The sequence below is a fragment of the Desmodus rotundus genome, chromosome 11 (assembly GCF_022682495.2).
Source record: "Desmodus rotundus isolate HL8 chromosome 11, HLdesRot8A.1, whole genome shotgun sequence".
In the NCBI taxonomy this organism is placed as follows: domain Eukaryota; kingdom Metazoa; phylum Chordata; class Mammalia; order Chiroptera; family Phyllostomidae; genus Desmodus; species Desmodus rotundus.
The window spans coordinates 12,647,400-12,669,362 of record NC_071397.1 but is presented as its reverse complement, the minus strand read 5'-3'; the positions used below and the strand labels follow the sequence as shown (position 1 = coordinate 12,669,362).

The 21,963-nt window shown below is 44.2% G+C and overlaps 1 protein-coding gene and 1 pseudogene across 3 annotated transcripts in view; both read left to right on the top strand.

Moving 5' to 3' along the window:
• The first annotated feature begins 1,981 nt into the window (after positions 1-1,981).
• The window catches only part of RCAN2 (regulator of calcineurin 2), a 241,183-nt gene continuing 221,201 nt past the window's right edge, over positions 1,982-21,963 (top strand). The window contains exon 1 of one of the 3 annotated variants that reach the window (XM_024557691.4): positions 1,982-2,105. The gene's annotated coding sequence lies outside the window, so the exon portion shown is untranslated. Of the gene's footprint in view, positions 2,106-2,371; positions 2,393-2,518; positions 2,873-21,963 lie in introns of those variants that run through there. The other 2 variants (XM_053914234.2, XM_053914233.2) reach the window with 2 other exon arrangements.
• LOC112302412 (large ribosomal subunit protein eL20 pseudogene) lies at positions 6,946-8,228 on the top strand (annotated as a pseudogene).

The following is a 21,963-nucleotide window of genomic DNA, read 5'->3' as shown; positions in this document are numbered from 1 at the left end:
TATTACATGAATAAATGAGAAGAAAAACTTTCTCACAGTAGAATCTCAACTAATTAGTGTAAAAATGATGAAAGTAGAAAAACATTAACAAATCAACATCACGTATCACACATAAGATACAGCAAGAACGCAGCGTGACTCCTGTGATTTGCTGGCCTACAACATGTAACCACACAGCTAACATACACGAGTGTCACTGTGGGCCAGGCATTATGCCAAGTGCTTTACATGTATTACTTCTCTTAATCCTCACGTGGGGTCTTGTTTTTCTAACTTTTCAAAATTTATGTAATAAATATATTACTTCTATAAGCAGGAACTTTCATTTACAAACACATTTACCAAATAGATCCTATTAAGATGAAAGTCTTCAGGTCAGTGGAGATTGCAGGAACCCCCGAGAGTGAGATTTTGTTTAAAGGCTTCAGGATGTTTTACGCAGAGAGGGGGCTTAGAGTGAGTGAGGCATGACATCCACCTTCACATATGTGAAAGGCAGCCAGTTGGAAAAGCAATTGGACTGTCTCCATGGCTTTGGGAATTAAACTAGAAGCAATGAGAGAAAATCTTAAGAAGGCAAGTTTGAGTTCAATATAAGGAGGCCCTTTCAGACAATTCTATCAGAAAAGTACAGTAGTCCTCCGTTATCTGCAGGGGATATGTTCCAAGATCTCCCAGTGGATGCCCTAAACCATCCATAGTACTGAACTTCATATACACTATCTTTATTTCCTACACATATATTCATACCCATGATAGAGCATAATTTATAAATGAGGCAATTCCATGGATCGCAGATTCATTCTTACTGTGGATCTTATCGATCTCAGCATAAGATTTGTTTCCCTTGCACCTTTTCACTTACAGTAAGCACTTTACATCTTCTCTCTGGCACATCGGAATTGCCAGTACCACTGCTCTTGCACTTGAAGCCATTGTTAAGTGAGGAAAGTGTTACTTGAACACAAGCACTGTGGTACCTTGACGGTGGGTCTGATAACCAAGCTGGCCTACTATGAAGCTAACCGTAGGTAGGGTATACCGCCAGATACACTGAACACAGGGATGATTTATGTCTCTGGGCAGCATAGAGCCTGCCAACAGATTTCACCAAGCTACTCACAATTTAAAACTTATGAATTGTTCATTTCTGGAATGTTCCACTTAGCATTTTGGAACGAGGTTGACCATAGATAATTGAGATGGTGGAGAACGAAACTGTGGATGAGGAGGGACTCTGTAACTCATCTAAATCAGTGGCTATTTACAAATGTATGCATTCAGAAGAAGTGGGGAGAGGAGGCATCTAAGTTCATTTTCAACGCTGAAATCCCATCTTTATTTATATTAATGCCGATTGATCAGAGACAAGAGCCACAGCCTACCTTTTTCCGTTGTTTGTTTTTTTAAGGATGCGTTTCTATATCAGCCTTGGGAAAAAAACAATGTGGTGTCTGAATGAGTGAAGGATAATTGTGAAACTTATAGATTTTCAATCCAATATTAATATTGTCTTAGGAAACAGAAAGGCATAAAAAATAAAAGGGAATAAGGCCTTTTTATGGGCAGTTAGGAAGATAAAACAAAACTGACAAATCTGTTATCATTTCCTCACTGAGATTTGTCTGCACTCTTACCTTCTTCCTTCAATTTTCCCCACTTTCTCTATTATGATCTTTGACATTTTCTTGCCAGGAGACTCAGCTCTGCCCCTATCGGTGACACCCATAAGCTCTGCCCCCATCGGTGACACCCATTAGCCCCTCCGGGCTCTGATTGCCTTATTTTGTACAGCAGACAGTTCTCTTGGGGTTAAGTTTTTTGAGCAACAGATCTACCCTAGATTCCATTTCAAATGCAGCCGTTTCCTGTATAATACCAGCTTCCCATTCCTTGGGTCACAAGCTCTTACACAATAGGAGTCCTTGAAGCCCTTCTGTCCCGTAGGTCTAGTGGCTGCTAATCCTGGCAAAGCTGTGAAACCCGCGCAGGGCACCTTCAGCCTCGTGGGCGGGGCAGGCGTAGGGCTCCAGCCAGAGGGCGCCAGCGCCCACCCTGCGCAAACGCCCCGAGGACCTTCCAGGGGCTTCCCGGCATTTACTCAGGTAGCGGGAGTTGGGGGGCTCGGTCCGCTGATAAGAGTCGTCTCTCTGCTAGTATTCCATATGCACCGTTTGCTTCTCGGCCAGTTTCTTGGCTGTTGCTGCCCAGTCACCCTGCGCTTCATATTCAGCGCCCCACCCCCACTCCAAACCCCAGGAAGCCCCCCAACCCGGCTTTGACCCCTAGAAGCCCCTCCTCGCCGAGGCCGAGACTTTTGTGGCCAGGTTCCTGCGCTGGGTCCCCAGAGGGTCTTCACCTCCTCTTGGGCACCCCCAGTGGAAAAGAGCGGGTAAGGGGCCGAGGGCGCAGTGGGAGCCCTGGAGGTGGAGTAGGCACCGGATCAAGGGGTGGGTGAGGTGGGGGGAGGAGATGAGAGGAGGCCAGACAGGGGCTTTCGGTTTCCTGGGGTCTGATTGGAGGTTGGCCCGATGAGTCGGAGCTGGGGGCGCGCCCATCTCCGCCGGCTCCAGCGAGAGCCGCCGGCTCGGCCCCTCCCCGGAGCCGCTTTGTCCCGGGTGACGGCGGTGGAGGTAGTGGAGAGGAGCAGGCTGGAGGGAGAGATTCACGGACCCACGGACCCGGAGACCAGGAGGCGGGGCGCGAGGCGTACGGCCCTACACCCAGGCCCGCAGGCACCGCGCCCCCGCCGGCTACGCGCGCTCTCACCGGCGGGCAGGTGAGCGGGCAGCGCCGCGCCCGCAGTCGCGGCCCCGGACGGACCGCTCGAGCCACCGTCTGTCTCTGCCCGCGCATCGCGGACACCCATCAGGTTGGTTATGTAACTGCGCCGGCCGGCTCTCCCCTGCACCCGGTCCTGCCGGGGCTGCGTGCGGCTCCGCGACCGCACCGAGGACCGTGGCAAGGGGCGGCCAGTCGCGCCGGCCGAGGGAGTTGGTGGGGGTGGGGGATGGTCTCTGGATTCAGTTGTAAGCCCCCGAAGCGGCTTTGGGGACAGAGGTCTCCCTTGACCCTCTTCTGGAGGGCGCGGGTCTCTAGGAGCCTCTTGCCCATTCTAGTGGCCCCAGGGTTCACCTTCTTAGGAGCAGCAGCAGCAGCAGGTGCATAAGTGGAGGATAAAGAAAGACGCCTCTGGTCTCCGGGACTGAGGTTTGAAGTGGTGGTTAGGGGAGGTGGACTGGACTTAGAGAGCAAAGGAGAAAACGGAGACACTCCTTTTCCAATGCTTAAAAGAAAGTGCTGGGAAGGGGGAAGGTGCTTTGAGGCGCAGCGGTGGGGGGTGGGGGGGGGGTTGTCCTCCCTGGGATTAGCCGGCTTGGGTCATCTAAAAATAACTTCAAGTTGGAAAAGTGAAATAGAAGGGAGCACAGTGTACTGAGTTCCTCCTGCCTGTGGGATGCTTCGCTGTGGAAGTCACCGGAGGGAACAGGCAAATCTCAGCCACCTGATCCCTCTGCTGCCTCCTGGTCTCACTGGTTTCCAAGGTGTCTGAGTTTGACTTTTAGTTAATGATTTATTCTCCAAGGCGCTGCAGTCTTTTTCTTATCCTAAAATGAATTATATAGCACAGTGCATGCTTTGAATTTTCTCTGTTTCCTCCATTGAGATAAAGTGTTTAGTGGACGCTTCAAAAGCCAAAGCTTTTTTAAGTATCGTTTTAGTGAAAACAAAAGTTTCTGGGCTTCCTTTAACATGCAATCCCACAACTGGAGATGACAGGATGCTAGACCATCCCAGCCCTTCTCCCTTCCTTCAGCTAGAATCCCACTTAACCTATCATATGGAGGGGAAGCTTCAGGAAAAGTAGGACATTTTAAGTAATGCAACTCAACTTTCACACATATTACATCAACTTAAAAACAGGACAAATGCATCACAGGCACAGGGCAACGCTTGTTAAGTGCCCCCTCCATTCTGGGGACACAAGGAAGTTGGAGAAGCCTAGAAGCTGGGAAGGATCAAGAAGCAGGTCAGCACTGACCAAGGACCAAGGCAGGGCTGGCTGCTTTTCAGCCTACACATAGATTTTCTTTAGCCATAGAGCTATTCAGTGTGATCAGTCATTTAGTCGAATTAGACTGAAATGTGAGTTGCGCTTGGCTTTCAAATCCACTGCAAATCAAATCTGCATTTATTGATCACCTACTGCCCCAGTCCAGTCCATAGAGTGTTGTGAGGGAAAAGTGTTCTCAACTAAAGCTACAGAATCCCAAGAGTTTTCAAGATGTCTGTGTGTACAGGTCCTGCAAAACTCCACTAAATCTGGAAGGGTGTGGCTCTCTGCAGTGAAGAACATTTAGCAGGCATAAGTGGGGACTTGAGAGCTTTGTCAATTGCAAGTAAATATCACACTTTGAAAAGCCATTGGAAAAATCATTGGCAGCTAGTCATATGTATTACAGAACTGCTTTGCCGAGACCAGCTTCGATGGTTGCCGTGGTCTCGTTCCCCATACTTCTGTACCATCCACTCAGTTTATCAACAGCTATTTGTTAAGCATCTACTGTGTGTTGTGTAGGCCTTGTGCCAGAGACTGAATGAATGAGTTCATGCCTTTTAGAAAATCAATCTAGCAATAAAAGATAAGAATAAATGATATGAGAATAAATGGTCAGCATGGTGAGTGTTTAATGGAAATAGGAACAGGTTCAGTGGGAGCCCAGGGAAAGAAGGGTGGAGAGAATCTGGAAGAGCCTGCAGAGCTCACAATTGGACTGGATCCCAGTAGGCACCGAGAGGTCTCTCCAGAAGGAACTAGCATTCCTCATTGAAGGAAAGGTCATGTTCAAAAAATGTCTAGATGTTCTGAAATGGGGAGGTGGCAGGGAAGTTTGGCAGGGGGCGGGGGCGTTCAGTTCCCCTGGGTTGTGCCTACACCTTGTTGAGGAGAAACCATGCAGTCTAATGGAAAAAATGATTTGACCTAATTTATATTTTCCAAAAGTGACTTTGGAGGTGATGAATAGGTGGGATTACGAAGAGGAATGAGCTCAGATTTTAGACCACTGGAGTGGTCTAAACCAATCCCCTTCCCCCAAAATGCAATGAATTTGCCTGAACCAGGGAGAATACGGAGAGAGAAGCGTGATCTACAGAGAGCGTTTCAGAGGGAGAGTCAGTGGCACGAGGTCATCACGTGGGTGGTGGTGTGGAAGGATAAGAGTGGACGTCTGGATGGGGTCAGGCTTCTAACTGAGTTAGGAAGGAAATGAGAACAAGTAGGTTTGAGCAACATGAGGGATTGCAACCGGAAGCTTTCCTCTGGATCGGGAACGAGGCGAGGGTACCCACTGCTACAACTTTGTGCAGTGTAGTGCTGGGAGTCCTGGCTACAACATTTAGGCAAGAAAAACAATTAAAAGGCATCCAGATCAGAGATAAAGAAGTAAAACTGTCTCTATTCGCAGATAACATGATATTATATATGGAAAACCCAAAAGATTACACATACAAAAACTGTTAGAACTAATCATTGAATTTAGTAAAGTTGTAGGATCCAAACAATATACAAAAATCAGTTACATTCCTATAACTAATAATAAATATTATATGTAATTAAATATATATTATATATCATATATAATGGAATATTATTCAGCCATTAAAAAGAAGTAGATCCTGCTATTTGCGACAACATAGATGGACCTTGAGGGCATTATGCTCAGTGAAATAGGTCAGAGAAAGACAAATACTGCATGATCTCACTTATATGTATGGTCTAAAAAAAAAACAACTGAACTCACAGGTATGGAGAACAGAGAACAGGTTGGGGTGAGGGTGGGCAGAATGGATGAGGAGAGTGAAAGGGTATAAGCTTTTAGTTGTAACATAAGCTCTGGCAACTGTAGTTAACAATACTGGGCTTTATAATTGAAAGTTGCTAAGAGATCTTACAAGTTCTGGTCAGGAGAAAAAAATTGTACCCATGTGAGGTGATTGATGTTAATTTACTATGGTAATCTATCATCTATCTATCTGACAAAATCGTTATGTTGTACACCTAAAACTGGTACATTGTTACGTGTTAATTGAATCTCTATAAAACTGGGGGTTATGAGAGAATAAGCAAGGAAGAATCATTTTGAGAAAGATGGGGAATTTGACTTTGAACATCAAATGAAAATGCTCAGCAGGCACTTTTATTTTCCAAAGGTGATTTCTTCATTCCTGGTGCTAACCTTCTACTCATCTTACTTTCATTCCTGAGATTGACTATGGCTGCCTTGGGAGAAGAGAAAGAGAATTTGATAGCAGGAAGTTTTTTCCTCCTTCTTTCCCAAAAGGGAAAATATTAACTGTCATTTTCTGAACTAGTAGTAGTAATAATAAAAATAATTTAAAGTATGATGGTAACATCTAACATGTATTCAGTGTTTGCTACAGGCAAGCACAAAGAAGTTAGAGCTCTCCTAGATTATCACATTGGATTCTCACGATAACCTTCTGAGGCAGACACTATTATTATCCTCATACAGTTGATAAGGAACTCGAGGCAAAGAGAGAACCTTATCTAGGCTATGCAGTGAGTAAGAGGTGCACCAGAGTTCAAGCTCAGGCAGTCTGACCAGCAAGTACCCTGAATTGCCAGAATGAACTAACAACATAGAAATAATTCCTGTGTAGCCTGGTTTTTTTTTTTTTTTTTTTTTTTTTTTTTTTTTTTTTTTTTTTTTTTTTACCCTCCTGCTTGAATATCTGTGGCTAAGGCTGTAAAACTGAGTCAGGAGTCCTGACTCTCATCTGGGCTCAAGCCTGATTTGTTGTGTGACCTCTGCAAAATCACATCCCCTCTCAGGCTTTCATTATTTTAAATCTGTCTGTTAATTGCAAAAGAGGTTGACCAGATGATCTTAAGAGGCTCTGCATTCTAATTGTCTCCCATCCTGTCTCAAATTTTACCACTGATTTGGGTTAAAATCAGGCTCACCTGATCTCCTTTAGACTAGGAACACTTATAAAACAATGAACTCAAATGGGGCTTGTCCTTATTAGCTTGATATCAACTAGTCCCTAGTGCAGGTGCTGCTGAGGGTCCGATGTTGGGGGGGAGCCTGCATTTCAGAGAGCGGAAACCCGGATGAGCAGTGAAATGGAGGAATCTCCGTAGTCACTGACCAGTTTCTTCGTTTTAGACAGGTCACTTAAATTCTATGAGACTTGGTTTTCTCATCTCTGAGCAATCGGAGGGATTAATATATGTGTCGTAGGGCTGTAAGGAGTGACACAGATAAAGCAGGCACAGCACACAGGTCTGCCTCATTGAAGTTGCTCAGTAAATGGGGGTCCTCACCCTCCGTCCCAGGGAAACAGACATGCAGAAGAGGGAGGTAGCTTCTGTGGGTGGCAGCGAACTCGGAGACAACGCTGTGAAGGCCTCAGCATGCTGCGACCACACAAGGTGGTGGGGTGCTGCCTGCCCCCTCATGCTGTCACACATCACCCCTCTGTAGCATGTGCATCTTTGCACCTAACCCTGTCATTGACAAGTCCCACTGATGATACGTTGTGTCTCATAACTTACGAAGATGAAATCTTCAGGGGAAATATCTACGGTGGCAGGTGCTCGAAAACCCCTCTTCAGGTGAGATCTTTGGCAATGGCTGCACTAGGCCTCCCCCAGTAGGACCCACCATATGCACCGGGGGTACCGGGACCTGACCACTGCGGGCCCCGTCACCCCGTGCTGCCGAGACTCGGGGGCCTGGCACCGTGTCCACACGCACTCAATTCAGAGCATGAAGGTGGAAGAGATTGGGGCCAGCAAACGCCACTGACCAGCAGTCAGGACTCCAAGATCAAGTTCCTGCTGTCCCACCATGTCCTTCTTACACGTGCAAGCCACACTTTACCACCAAGAGGCCCAGCACCTTCTTTTTGATGCAGGGCCCCCCTGCCCAAATAAACTCCTTGGGAAAACTGGGAAAAGGAAAGATCAAAGAAGGAAAAGGGAAGTAGAGATGTCTGAAGAAAAACTTCCTACCTCATGGTTTTGCTAAGGACCACCCATAATGAGCATCAGAGGAAGTATATATCGGAAATACAGAAATACACAGCATGTTAAATTGTGAACCTTCCAAATTGTGAACCGCAATTGCTCATTAATAAATTACCCTCTTAGATATAAACAAGAATCAACATTCCACAACACAAAGTTGTAAACTCTTTTTTTTTTTTTTTTTTTTTGGTCAGCTTGTAAATAGGCCAAGATTTCTGTAAAGAAATAGTATTGCCTAGGGTTGGTGACCCTGGATTCCATGATGATGGCATGAAATATGCAGCAGACGGGATGACTTCCTACTTTGTGTGTGTCCAGGTGCACGTGCTTCTGTCTTCAGGAGGACTTTCTGCCTTTGCCTGTAAACTGCTCATTGTCCTCCTGTCTTTTCTCTTGTTGCCAACTGCCAGGTGCCCCATGCTGTAGGCTATTAATCGGGTTGAGGATGTTTTTTAAAGATGGAAGCAGCTTTAAACCAAGTGTGGTTGAGAATGGTATTTTTTAGAAGTTAAAGAAAAGTTTCCAAATATAGCATATACTTCCTGCATTTCAGAATGCCCATAGACAATATTTTCTATAGTTAGAATGGAAAGGGATTTATTTTCTTACCTGATTTCCTCATACTCAACTCACTTCAAAACAAGGATGAGACAGGGGATTCCGAAGCTTTACAATGTATGCAGGAGAAAGTATTTTAGCGGTAGCTGTTGGACAAAAGAGTTGTGTATTGTGGGACCTGTATCCTAGTTTTTATTCCAGTTGCTTTAGTTCTTTGTGGAAATAACAGCTTTATTGTATGAAGTGATTGAGATGTGCCTTCTATAAAATATGAGTTCTTTGAGGACATGGGCCGTGCCTTAATACTGCTCTTACAGCGTTGGGAATAAAGTATAAAAAGCACGGACTTGGCATGAGAAGGCCTGGGCTCCTTTCCTGGCACTGTCACTTCCCAGCTATGTAACCTTGAGCTTCCCATTGACCTAACAGTCACAGGCGCTGGCATTTGTTGAATGCTGCTCCTGTTCAAGACACTGTGCTCAGCACACTGCGTACGTTATCTCCTGTAATCCCAACAACAACTCCACCCTGTGGGTGTTATCGTCACTATTTACAGATGAGCCCGCCTTGAGGATCAGGGGAATAAACCACTCAGTGCCGGGTCTCTGAGTGGAAATTTTCTTATCTGTACAATTAGGAAACTAATACGTGACCTTCCCCCCTTACAGAGCTGCAAGGCTGAAATGCTGTGAGTCTGGGAATGTGCACTCGAATTCACAAAATGGAAGGCTCCCCACGGATGTTAGGGATGGGTGCCACAGTAGGGACCTCCCAAAATATCACTTAGAGTTGTGCCTGGTTTAACACCAGGTCTGTGAGGGGAGGGAGGTCCACTGTATATGAAAGACTTCTGTAGAATGCGTTAAGAAAACTGTGTGTCTTTGCCCTATTCCTTGGTCGTTTGTCTTATGATACCTATTGCTTTCAAGGGTAACTTGTCAGAACCAAGACTCCATAGGCTGGGCCAGGGGAGGCTGACCTGGCCATGCACCTGGGTCTCGCTGGTGAAGCGGGGCGGAAGGCATGGTTTACAGAGAAGTGGTAACTGCCAGAGAGGTGTTTCGGTATAAACAGAGAAGGCTGAACGTCAAAGCCAAGATTGGGGAAGGCATAGGCATGATGCAGAAGGCAAGAAGTCATCCCTGTGGCTTACGTCTAGTGTGAGTGACAGGTAGGGCAAGGAATCTGCTCAAGAAGGCTAGGAGTATTTCTCCGTGTCTGCCGAGGTCTGTCCACTCAGCGAGAAAACTAAGAAGCCTACTTTTTGAATGGCTTCTCGGATATATGTGCGTTCTATAAATCTTTGGAAAACACAGCGTAGTATAAAAAGAGAAAATTAAAATCACACACATTACCATGAGCAAATGATAGTCACCATTAATATTTTGTTGCATTTTCTTTCAGTCTTTTTATATGCATATTTTTGTAGAATTGGGATCACATTGTGTTTAGAATTTTGCATCCAGTGCACTTCACCAAACATTTTAAATAACTTTTATGCACATCGAAGTCATTGAAGCCTGTTGAGCTACTATAGCCGACTTCAGGTAGAATGCAGCAACCTCTGCTTAAGTGAGAACTGCTTCACTTTGCCTTTCAAGTCCCAAAACATAATATTATCAAGTATGTGCGCTTATTTGCATTAGTTCTATTGCTGCTTTTAGCTCGTTGTCACTGGTTCCCCTTTGACTGCCGACAGGGCCTTTCGGGCAAGTATTAGACAGATACGTCTTTTTTCACCTTCCACAAATGAGATACAATGCAGCAAAAACCATGTTGAGCAAATAACTACAAATCACTGGAATGGTCATTATCATAGAGTTTTAATTGGATGATTAATCAGTCTCTCAAAAAAAAGTCTCTGCATTCCTTATTAGGCTACCACCCACTAAGTTCATTATATTGACCAACTTATAAGGTAAACAGCCAGTTTGCATTATTTCACCCCATAAAATTATCTGAAAGAGCTAAATTAATATAATTTATTTTATATTTTGACTTCTGCAGCTGTTAAAGATAAAAGCCTAGTAATGGAGTCTGGCCAGGACAAATTGGAGTTCAATTTATTCTTCTCTTTTGAGGTTTAATAATTAGTCCAGGAAAAAAAATATTTGTTTGATTACAGGTGTCATCACGAATTCTTATATAGAGGATGATAAATTTGGATCAATTCATGGTAGTTCAAACAAAATGCATTTGCTCAAGAGCTGAGTCCCAGCTTCAACAAGACAAGTGAAAGCCAAGTACTCATTCATGAAAGTGTTAATTTTTTTCCTGCTGTGGGCATTAACGATACTCATTTGATTTTTTATGACGCACAAGCAACCTTTTATAACAAGGTTAAATTTTGGCCATCAACTGACATATCATAAATGTGTTTATTTGGTATCCTTTATTTTCTTATTTTTCTGTCTCTTGGCGATTTCTCTTCCGTACACAGCTGCTGTTTGCATTAAACTTCAAAATTTGACAAGGTGACATTTAGGTGAAGCTCGGATTGGAAACATATGCTCGGTCAGATTTTTAAAGCGTACCTTCTAACCTCGTGTCTAAGTGTCACAACTCTCCGCTCCTCCATGGGGATGCTTGGCTCACAGCTGGACCTCGGTTCGATTTGGCCTCAAGAGATACATGGGTGGGAAGGGGGGATCTCCTTTCTCATTCTGGTTTGCAACTGCACTGGGAGGTCTGCTGTCTTTCTGGAAAGGCACGAGGGTTTTCATAGCCCCCACATGTGTGCAGACCGATTTGGAAAGGTTGTGTCCAGGTGGAAGTGAGGAAATGGAAACCTGAGCTGCTCTTGAGGCTGTATGAAAACCGCTCAGACCATTACCTGGAAACTGAGTACTGTACATGAAGACATTTAGGATGGCTCTAGATAGGCTCAGAAATGTGCTGGTGGAATCATCGAAAGGACATGGGACAGGCCATAGTGCCCTGTGAGAAAATGCAGATGCGTGTGTGGCTGTCTGCTCCTTCGTCCTTCTTTTTATTAACCTAGACCATTCTGGGAGGCCCATGGGCCAGCGCCATAGCGAATGACCCTGTGTTATTCATGTAATGGCTGTCAGGGTCACCCGCTATGGAAACCTCCAGATGGAGTAGCTTCTCATGAGGCTTCTAGTTTTATTCTTGCAAATGCTTTTAGATGTCCCATCGTTGAAGCCGAACTATACTTATCACAAAGGCTTTTGTCTTGGGCGAGAAGGACCAAACATAATACATGCTTTCGGTCTTTCCTCTCACCTTTAATTGAACCTCTTTATAGCTCACCCATTTGTTATCATAACCATACCTGGCTATTGTCTTACAATTCAAGCCAAGGTGTGATACTATGAGAAGGTTATTTAATCTGAACAAAGTTAGAAGTACCTTAATGGATATTAGTGAAAACTAATCCAAGGTATTTTTATGACAGTATAAATTTCAAGAGCACATTTTATAGGAAAGAACATCTGAACACTAATAAAGGTCAGAGACCCTTACCTGACACCAGGTGTTTGGGGCTGTTCCCAGTGTACCTGGCGGTCTGACAGGGCAGATTTCCCAACTGATTATGATAGCGCCCTATTTGCTCCCCCACGCCCTGGACCACGACTCCCTTTGAATTGTGTTATTTCCAGAGTCCTGATCCCAGATCTTGGCAGAATCCTCCCTCTGGCTCTGAATGAGGACTTTCTCTTTACAATCTGTTTTCTTTCCACACACCTTCATCTCAGTGATCATAAGGCTTTGGAAAGGTTAAGATAATACTTCTCCTTCCAAAAGAAAGCAAAAGCAAATAAAAGCAAAAAGAGAAAAAGGAGTTGATGTTCAGGTGGTAGAGTATAAACAATGACCTAAAGGATAATTTTTTAATGTTAAAATACTAATATTAAAACATTTTTAAATGAGCAGTAATCAATTAAAATCATCTAGATTTAAAAACATCTAGTAGAAATGGTTATCTAGTTTGGTAAGCAATCATCAGTGAGATAATAGCTTTCTTTTTATTCAGTTTTAATTATTTCTTTTTTTGATCAGGCCAGTACTTTTAAAGATTTTCTAATGTATCAATGAAATCTCTTGCTGTTAATTTCTACGTTTGAGATATTTATGTGCATCCTTTCTAGTACCCTGTCATTGCTTAAACAAACCAGTCCTATGCTGCCTTTATGGTCCTAGGGTTGCTAATGATTGCTGATGGTTTCTTTCTATACTGTGTGCTGATACTGCGATGAGCTTATCCTTACACTGTAGGACTTCTGTCAGTGATGTCTGTTGTGGATCATGCCAATGGAGATGCTGCCAAATATACACCTTTCTTTTCCTAATTGCTGAAGAACTTTTTTTATGTCTACTTATTTGAGGACCCCAGGAGACCAATAGCAATAATTTGGACATGGCTGCTAGAGCCCAGATATTATTTTTTCAGCTTCCTATTCGGATAAATAATTAACCACTAAGTTACTTATAAATAAATCAAAAGCTTTATAATAAATAACGAACTAAGAAGCAGTTGCATATAATTTACAGATATAGAATGTTATAGAAATGCTAGGCATAATAATAATCAAAATGAGAACTGTTTTTTTAATGATAACTAATTTAAAACATATTGCAATTATATAAAATTATAATTGGACGTTCTCCTATCTTTGCTTCTTGAAATTCTATTCTTCCTTCAAATTCTGTCTTTTCATGATTTCCTCAATCTGTAAGCCATCAAAAGAGCCATCAGTCTTATTTCAACCTGTATTTATAGCACATACATGGTCTAAACTTTATATCTCATTGATTCATATGTCAGTCTGTTCATTCATTCATTCACTCATTCATTTACTCCTACTGTGCACCAGGTGTGGTGCTAGCCACTGGGGTATAAAAAACAGAAAAACACAGTCCCCGTCTTAGCGAGTTAGAGTCCAGTAGACCCCAGCTTCTTGCTTGCTTAGCGGCACCTGCTCTGCGTGGAAAGTGCACTGAGGATGAAGGCCATTGTATGATCCATCCCATGGCCCCGCTACACCTCACAATGGCTTGCGTGTGGCGTGCACTCAGTCGGTGGTAAAGTGAACTGATTTTTATATCCATTCTAACTAATTCAGGAGCACAGACTGACAGTTTCAGCACCTTCAAATGTCTTTAAAGCCTTCGGTCTGCTCACACAGTTGCTAACTATAATACTAACTCCACCAGGTGAGTTTGTCTAGTTTTACTTACGTGTCAAAAGTCCTCTTCTCGGAATAGGATGTAGTGCCGCATCTCTATCATGCACCAAAGCACAGATATGAGGGGCAGCAGTGGCTGAACCTTCCTAAGTTAGACATATGGAAGGCTTTTGTCTCAGATTACGCTGAAGTGCTTCTGTTTTGGTGGGAAAGTGCATCCTTCCCTCTCTTGGGGAGCTTGGTTGTAAAGTAGCTGATCAGGAATAATAGTGGCTATTTTGCACTGATTAAATCCCAGGCATGGGGCTAAGATCTTTCCACATGTTATCACACATAGTCCCCTCAACAGCCCTGTGAGGTAGGGTCTATTTTTATCTCTATTTTATTTAGATGAGGAATCCCCGGTCAGGTAAGTTGATTAACTGGCCTAGGTCTTACAGGTAGGAAGTGGTAGCACCAGGACTCACTAGTGGTCTCTTTGCCTCCAGAGCCCACCACTCCTCGTCCACGTGGGATTTGTGGAGGTGTTCATGGGGAGGGGCATAGGACTTCCATATGATAGTGCTTCAATTTTGTGAGTTTTTTATTTCAGTGATAATCTAAAATAACACAAGCATATTCTGGATCATCCAGAGGACCACCTTATAATGAATAATACTGCCATGTGATTTTGTGCCTGAATTTGTGTTTTTTGTTAACAGTCGAGTTCATGCCAATGCAACTTCAGTTGCTGTGGACTTCCGGGGACGAACTGGTAGACGTAATCATGTACTTTGCTGTAAGTGAAGGCCACAAGACGGCGTGGAGCACTGCCCCGGTCCAGCAATGCTTAGTTTTGCTGTGCGTGCAGAAATGTGGGAGGAGGGTCCTGCCACAGAGTGGTAGGAACATTCTGAACTCCAGAACACCTGCGTTGGAGTTTTCAGTATCAAATTGCAAGTTACTTTTAATAGAACATCATCACCTGAATGTGAAGTCATTGTGGTCACTTTGAATTGGTTTGGCTTTTAAATTTCATTTTTATTTGGTTAGTTCATTTAGTCAGATTTTGATGGTTTTAGAAAGGAGTTAAAACCAAGAACTTAGTTTTTATGTGTGTATCATTACAATAAAAAAACATTAAGTCAGAATTCGGAGGAGACAGTATAATATTTTTCCTTTAAAAAGTGGTCTGCACATGTTTTAATTTTGAACTAACTAAATTCCTCTGCACTACATAGTGGAAACTTTCCTCTCCAGAAATGCTCCTCCATCCACCAGGGAGGATAAGTCTTTCTTCCAATAAAGCCTTGACATCTTTCAACCTGTCCGTGGTATCTGGGGAGGTTACAGTCTGACCTCGGCTGAAACTCTCTCTCCCTTGCTGAGGTTCTCTGACTGGCCCTGTCAACCACGGTGCCTTTGGTTCTCTGTCACTCTCTGTCCTCATTCTGATAACTGACAGTTGTATGCACAGCACCCATGGACGTAAAGGTTTGTCAGTGTGGGCTAGGAAGTGGTACCAGCCCCATCTAATCAGAGAAGATAATGACGATGTATTGGGATTGTCAAAAATGAGTGCATCGGTGATTCCTGGGAAAAGAAAAGGAGAGCCTTGTTACGTGCTGGCAATCAAAGGAAGTGGTCTTTGTGGCCGTGTATTTATCCCTAGCTCTTTGGTATTGCTTCCGGTGAGCTCCTGGTAAGATTTTGGAGCACTGGAACAGAAGACTGTGACTTCTGCTGCAGAGAGAGGAGAGGGTAATTTTGTAGCATGTGGGCTTGCAGAGCAGCTTATGGGCTGAGGGCTTGGAAGCCTGCAGGTAAAGGCTGGATAAGAGCAGCGCCAACCTTGGGTAGCCTTGGGGAGTCTTTAAAACAAAGGACACTTTATTTCTGTGCACAATTCATTGTCTTCTTAAAATTTTAATAACCGAAGTAGAAAAGTGTCGAACACGTGGACATATCCAGTAAGTGTTTTACTGTTATTGCTGTCATGATTATTGTTCCCCGACAGCCTGCAGGGCGCGGGGAGAACGCTGCAGGGGCAGAGTGGGGGAGTCAGAAGAGCTGGGCTTCTGTTCGGGTTGGTAGTGGTTTCCCCATGAGAGACGGCGCCTCCCCTTAGCCACTTTGGCCTCCATTTCCTAGTTTACGTCGTAGAGGGGTGGGCAAAGTGATCACCAAACTTCCTTCCAGCTCTTTCATTCTTTGTATATTCTAGTCTTTGCAATAGATCATTATAACATCCTGAGAGCTTGCGTTTCATTAGTGAGAATGACCACTGGTGGTTATTATTATTGTTATTAATGTTTATCTTTAAATGCAGGGCTATGGTTAGGCAGGGGCTATGGAAATTCTTTTGCCTTCTTAGGTAACAGAGGTATTCAGTGGCTTTTTAGGACATTATCAGGGAGAGCTTGAACCAAAAGCTCATCAAACATTTCCGTATGTTTAGAGTTAGGCACTGGGTGGTAGGAGCTGTGGCCATTTCTTTCTCTAAGGTGATTTTGACCATACTACCTTCTGCAGGGTGCTTTCATCCTAAGGATGGTGAGATGGATGGACCAGGTCTTCAACCGACTATGGGGAGAGCACTGATGTTGTAGGAATCATTAACGTTACCTTATTACTTGTACTTTGTCATGGTTCTGAAGATGTTACCTGGCAAATCTCTTTTCAGTAGATAATGTTTGTATAAATAGGTAATGCCTATCTACTGCTTCCTATGTGCAAGGTGTTGAGTCTTTTGCTCATAACATGACATTTTGATCTACATTTGACAGGTGAGGAAACTGAGGCACAGGGAGGTTTGATAACTTGCCCAAAGTCACACAGCTGGTATATGGAACAGCTGGGATATGAAGCCAGGTATAGTGCTCCAGCATCTGGGGTTTTGACCCTATTTGATGCTAGCTTCTATATGTGTGTATTACACAAAAATGTTACGGACAATGTTATCATTTTTATGAATTGAGCCTTAAAGAGCTCCCCAGGAAGTTTATCCTAAAGAGGATTAAAGTGCTCAGGCTTTTGTGCCCCTGCTTTCCTGTTTTTGGCTTTTTATGTCTAGTAAACAAGCTAGTACAAATCCGTGCAGTGCTTGTATCATTAAGTTTCAGAGTTGGAGAGAGGGGAAGGGGACGATTCTATGAAAGTAGGGATGCCCCTGAGCACTTACTGCAGCCAAGGCCTACTGTTGCCTTCCTCCTCTTCAGCTACTTTCATGCCTTCAGGGGCACAAAGGCCTGCACTGAGCCTGTGGCCAACTCATCGGTATTGAGTGCACAGCCTGGGCAAGGTAGGGAGCACAAGACTGAACACCTTCCACCTCCAGCGGCCTTACAGTCTTTGAGGGATTGTACCATGTTTTGTGATTCACCGTTGTGTCCACCGTACCTGAGCACTTTGAACATCAGAAGCCCTCCTGAAGTATCATTGGAATTTTTGGATTGATTAGATCACTTTTGAGAGCATTCTAGTTATGTTGTTACTGATATTGACTGGGTTGTTTTTTACCTAACTCATCACTATGTGTTTCATACGCTTTATGGATCCTTTGTGCTACCTCATGTGTGTTTATGTGCAAAAAATATTGTATTTTTACTTTACTTATTATTTGTGCCTGGGGAAATGAGAAGAATGGTAGGTCAAGATTCGGGGGATCTTTATTCTAGTTCTGATTCTGCTATTCCAGCTGGCAAACCTTGGGCAAATCATTTGACCTTCCTGAGCCCCAGTTTTCTACTCTATAAAATGGGAATAATAACAACTGCCCTGCGATCTCATAAGGTTGTGGAGGGTCAGACAGTGAGGTTGGTTTGGTGACAACAGATGAAAGGCCTTAACCTTTAGCATCACCCAGCAGCACTGCCCTGTTCTCCACTCCACACTCTCTAGTGATGCTGCTTAGCCCATCTTCTTACTCCTTCCTTCATTTGAAATTTTAAAAAGGAAGTCTTGAGAATACCTGTTCGATGAACACTGAATCGATAAAAGAGAAAGAAGACCCCTTTTTGAAAGAAGAGAAAGAAACAGACTCATAGATCCAGAGAACATTTTAATGCTTGCTGAGTGGGAGGGGGCTGGTGGGGGGGTGAAAATGGGGAAGGGATTAAGGAGAACAAATCGCCAGTTATAAAAACAGTCACGGGGATGTACAGTATAAGAATATAGTTAGTAATTTTATAGTACTTATGTACAGTGTCAGGTGGGTACAGGACTTACTGGGCGATCACTTTGTAAGTTATATAAACGTCTGATCATATGTTGTACACCTGAAACTATTATAACATTGCATGTCAACCATAACTGAAAAATTAAAAATAGTAAAATAAGTATGTAAAAACCACACACACACAAAAACGTTTTTACTGATTCACGACATCCCGGGGCGTTTGACTGTGAAAGGTATGATGGCAGAAGTCTTGGGTGGCTCAGTTTGCTTCGTTTATTCATCAAGCACATGGTAGACCCTTGGTGTGATGTTTCTGAGTGAATAAACAACGCCTGACATCCAGTATAGCGCTCGGCTCTGCCCGGGAGCAGGAGCAACTGTCATCAGCAGACCCTGGAGAGCATCTAGCAATTCAACTACACTGTTTGCATGTAAATACAGAAGCCAGCTGGAGTGGAGGGGACAAGTGGTTATAGCAAAATAAATTTAAAGTTGCAATGGCTAAAGAAGGTCTGAATTACAGTTGTTCTTCCTGTTTAAAGAGAAGGGAAGCCTTGCAAATCATCCTTTACTTCCCTTCAAGTCAGTTGACACTGGACAGGTAAGGGGTGGAGCAGACGGTCTGCCAGTGACCGGCTCTCCTCCTTGCCAAAGAAAGCACCCCCTCCAGCCCCAATGAACTTAACAGTTCGCCCGCCTGAAGTTAAAAATAAGCCACTGGGCTTTACTGTCAAGCAATTAGTCAGCCTGGGCAGAACGTGACTCTTGAATTACCAGAAGCATGCTCAAGTGGCTGTGTTTTGAAAAGGGCAAAGGGATGCTTCTATGACATCCTGTCCATGCTTACTCTTGATTTCTGTAGAAGCAGCTAGGACAGAGTTTCTCCCTCCTTAACTAATAGTCGTCGAGTCCTAAGGAGGACATCTCAGGTTTGTGCATAATGAATTTACCTCCAAACTGATTTCCAGGTGACCAGGTATTAGCAGGCGGTGGTTGACCTCCCTCTAGGACATGTGCTAGGTACTAGAGATGAACTGTGGGCCCAAACTGTGTTGACTCTATGGTCAAATGGGGCCTCTCCTTGTTGGAACATGGATGAAGCAGAGGTAAAAGAAATAGTTAGAAATAAACCGCTTGGGAGTTAATGATGTCAAGTGCCAGGGGGGAAACGACAAAGTCAAGAGCAGCCCTGTCTTTTCAGGCAGGTTTTGAGGTTACTCAATGTGGAATGACAGAGATGCTTGTCAGGGCTTTCTGAGAAATTACTTTAACATCAACTTCAATGAAATAAAGGATCTCAGATGCTTACCTGGACCAATGGGAAACATTTCCAAAGCTTCTGGGAGATTCTTAGGTAGAAAAACAGGAAAGTCATTTTAATCTAGTATTTGTCAGAAATTGAATAATATCACCCGAACAAAACAAATTCTTGGGAAATTCCCAATATTGCCTAAAAGAACTCCCTGCTTTACAAAAAAAAGTATTAAAACACCAAGACAGATATGTTTAGAGAAAAATCAGCCTTGACTTTCTCCTAAGGATGTGGCTGGGTTTTGGCATATCGCTTCTGGAAAGAAAATTCCACACTTTTTGCTGCCTGTGTTGTTTCCCAGCTACTCACTCTTTTCTCCTGTTCAATGTATCATCTGCTCCTCCTTTTTGTAACTTTGCTTTTGAAGGTCATGGAAAGCACAGTGATTTGGGAGTCTTCAGCCTCCCCAACTTCCACACAGCACCGTTCCTGAAACCCACTCCCTCTGCCTCCGTGAGGAGGTTTTTCACGGGAGTCTGCTTCTGATCCATACTCGCCCCTTCTCACTTTTCAAACCTATAATCGCTGTTTTCGTCAGCCAGGGCTGCCAAACAAAGTGACATAGACGGAGTTGCTTAAACAACAGAAGTTTGTTTCTCACAGTTTTGGAGGCAGACAGATGCCGTCTCTCCGTGTCCTTGCATGACCTTGTCTTCGTGCCTGTGGGGAGAGGAGGGGAGGGTGGGAGGAAGGAGGAAGAGAGAGATCCATCTTGCTCTTATAAAGTCACCAATCCTATCAGATTAAGGCCTCACTTAGCCTTAATTTCCTCCTAAAGGGCCCATCTACAAATGTAGTCATACCAGAGGTTAAGGCTTCAATATAAGATTGGGGGGGGGGGCAAAATTCAGTCCATGCCATTCTGCCCCTGTCCCCCCAAATTCACTTCCTTCTCATGTGCAAAATGCACTGATTCTATCCCAATAACCCCCAAAGTCTTAACTCATTCCCACATCAACTCTAAAGTCTAAAGTCCAAATCTTTGTATCATCTAAATCAGACAGGAGTGAGACTTGAGGTGAAATCTTTCTGAGGCAAAATTCCTCTCCAGCCACAAACCTATACAAGTAGACAAGTCACGTGCTTTCAAAATACAACCTTGGGACAGGCATAGGACTGACATTCTCATTCCAAAAGAGTAAAATCAGAAGGAAGAAAGAAAAATCTCACTTTATGAGATTTAGGCTCAAGAATAGTCATCTTTGGCCTAATGTTCTGCCCTTCAGGCCTTCTGGAGTGGTGGTATCATCCCCCTGGGTCTGTGGGGTGGCCCTGTCCCTTGTCTCCATGGGGTGCCACCTGCACAGTTATCTGGGACGGCCTCCCCCCTGTGACTCTGTGCCAGGGCCCAGCCCTCTGACACTAAGGAGGAAGCAGTCTGCCCCTTGGCCAGCCATGGGAGTGGCAACCCTGCTGATTATGAATTGCCCTCAGGGTCATTCTTCCCTTTGCTGAATGATAGACCATGTTAATTCTGTTCATGATTGTTTATATATTCTCTAAGAATATGGCAGCTTTCTTTCCAGCTCTCCCTTTTCTTTCTGAGCTCTCCCCAGAATTGCCTTTAACACCCACATTTCTTCATGACAATCTCAGCCTTGTTTCGCATGCACCTCAGAACTCTTCCAGCCTCTACCCGTTACCCAGTTTTAAAGCCACTTTCATAATTTCAGGATTTGTCACAGCAGCACCCCACTTCTTGTACCAGAACTTGCATTTTTTCTTCTTGGGCTGCCATACAAAGTACCGCAATCTGAGTGGCTTAAGTTTCTCATAGTTTCGGAGGCTGAGAAGTTCAAGATGGAGGTGTAAGATGATTTGGTTCCTGGTGGGGGTTCTCTTGCTGGCTTTCAGACAGCTGCCTTCTTGCTGTGTCCTCAGATGACCTTTCCTTTGTGTGTGGGTGGGAGGACAGAGAGAGAGAAAGAGATTTCCTCTTCTCATAAGGCTCCACCCTATGGCTTCATTTAGGCTTAATTATCTTCTAAAGGCCCCTCCCCAAATACAGTCAGAGTGGGGTTTAGGGCTTCAACATATGAATCTGGGGGGAACACAAGTCATCCCATAGCACTTCCTGCAAAACCCTAGTGATAGCTACTTCGGTGGTCTTCCAGCCACAAAACCCTCTCACTCTTAGCTGAGCTGCTTGGGCATCTCATGAATCTGATGACAACATGCTGCTACCCCAAGAATACTCCTTGGCCCTGGCACTTTTGCCGATCAGCTGGAAGCAGATTTTATGTGTGTGAAATGTACATAACAAGGTGGCCTCCCTCTACCTCTCTCCCAGGTGTCAGTCTGGACGTGTGTAGTTTTCTAAATGTCCCCTGAGCTCTTCCTCATTCGTACAATTGCTCAAGATTGTCCCTCAGCCTGGAATGTTCTACAGCTCTGCCTGGTTCTCTCTCTAAGTGTCTGCCATTTCCTCATCATCTCTTCTCCAGTACTGCCTGCTCCGGAGTAATTTCCTGACTCCCACCTCTAGCCGGATCCCTTCCTCCTAGGAGACCCCAGAGCACGGCCCGTTCATCTCTTCTGGTGCTCACCTTGCCGCTCCCTTCACCTAGGCCTGGCCGTCCCTGTGCGATCGTGGTGCCTCTCCCCTACCAGCTGCTCAGGAGTGGCTCTTTCTGTCCAACTTAGAATCATCACAGGAGTTTGCATGCAGTACGTTCTCAGTACATAATTTTAAAGGAGGGATATACAAGTGTATACGTAATAGTCAAAAATT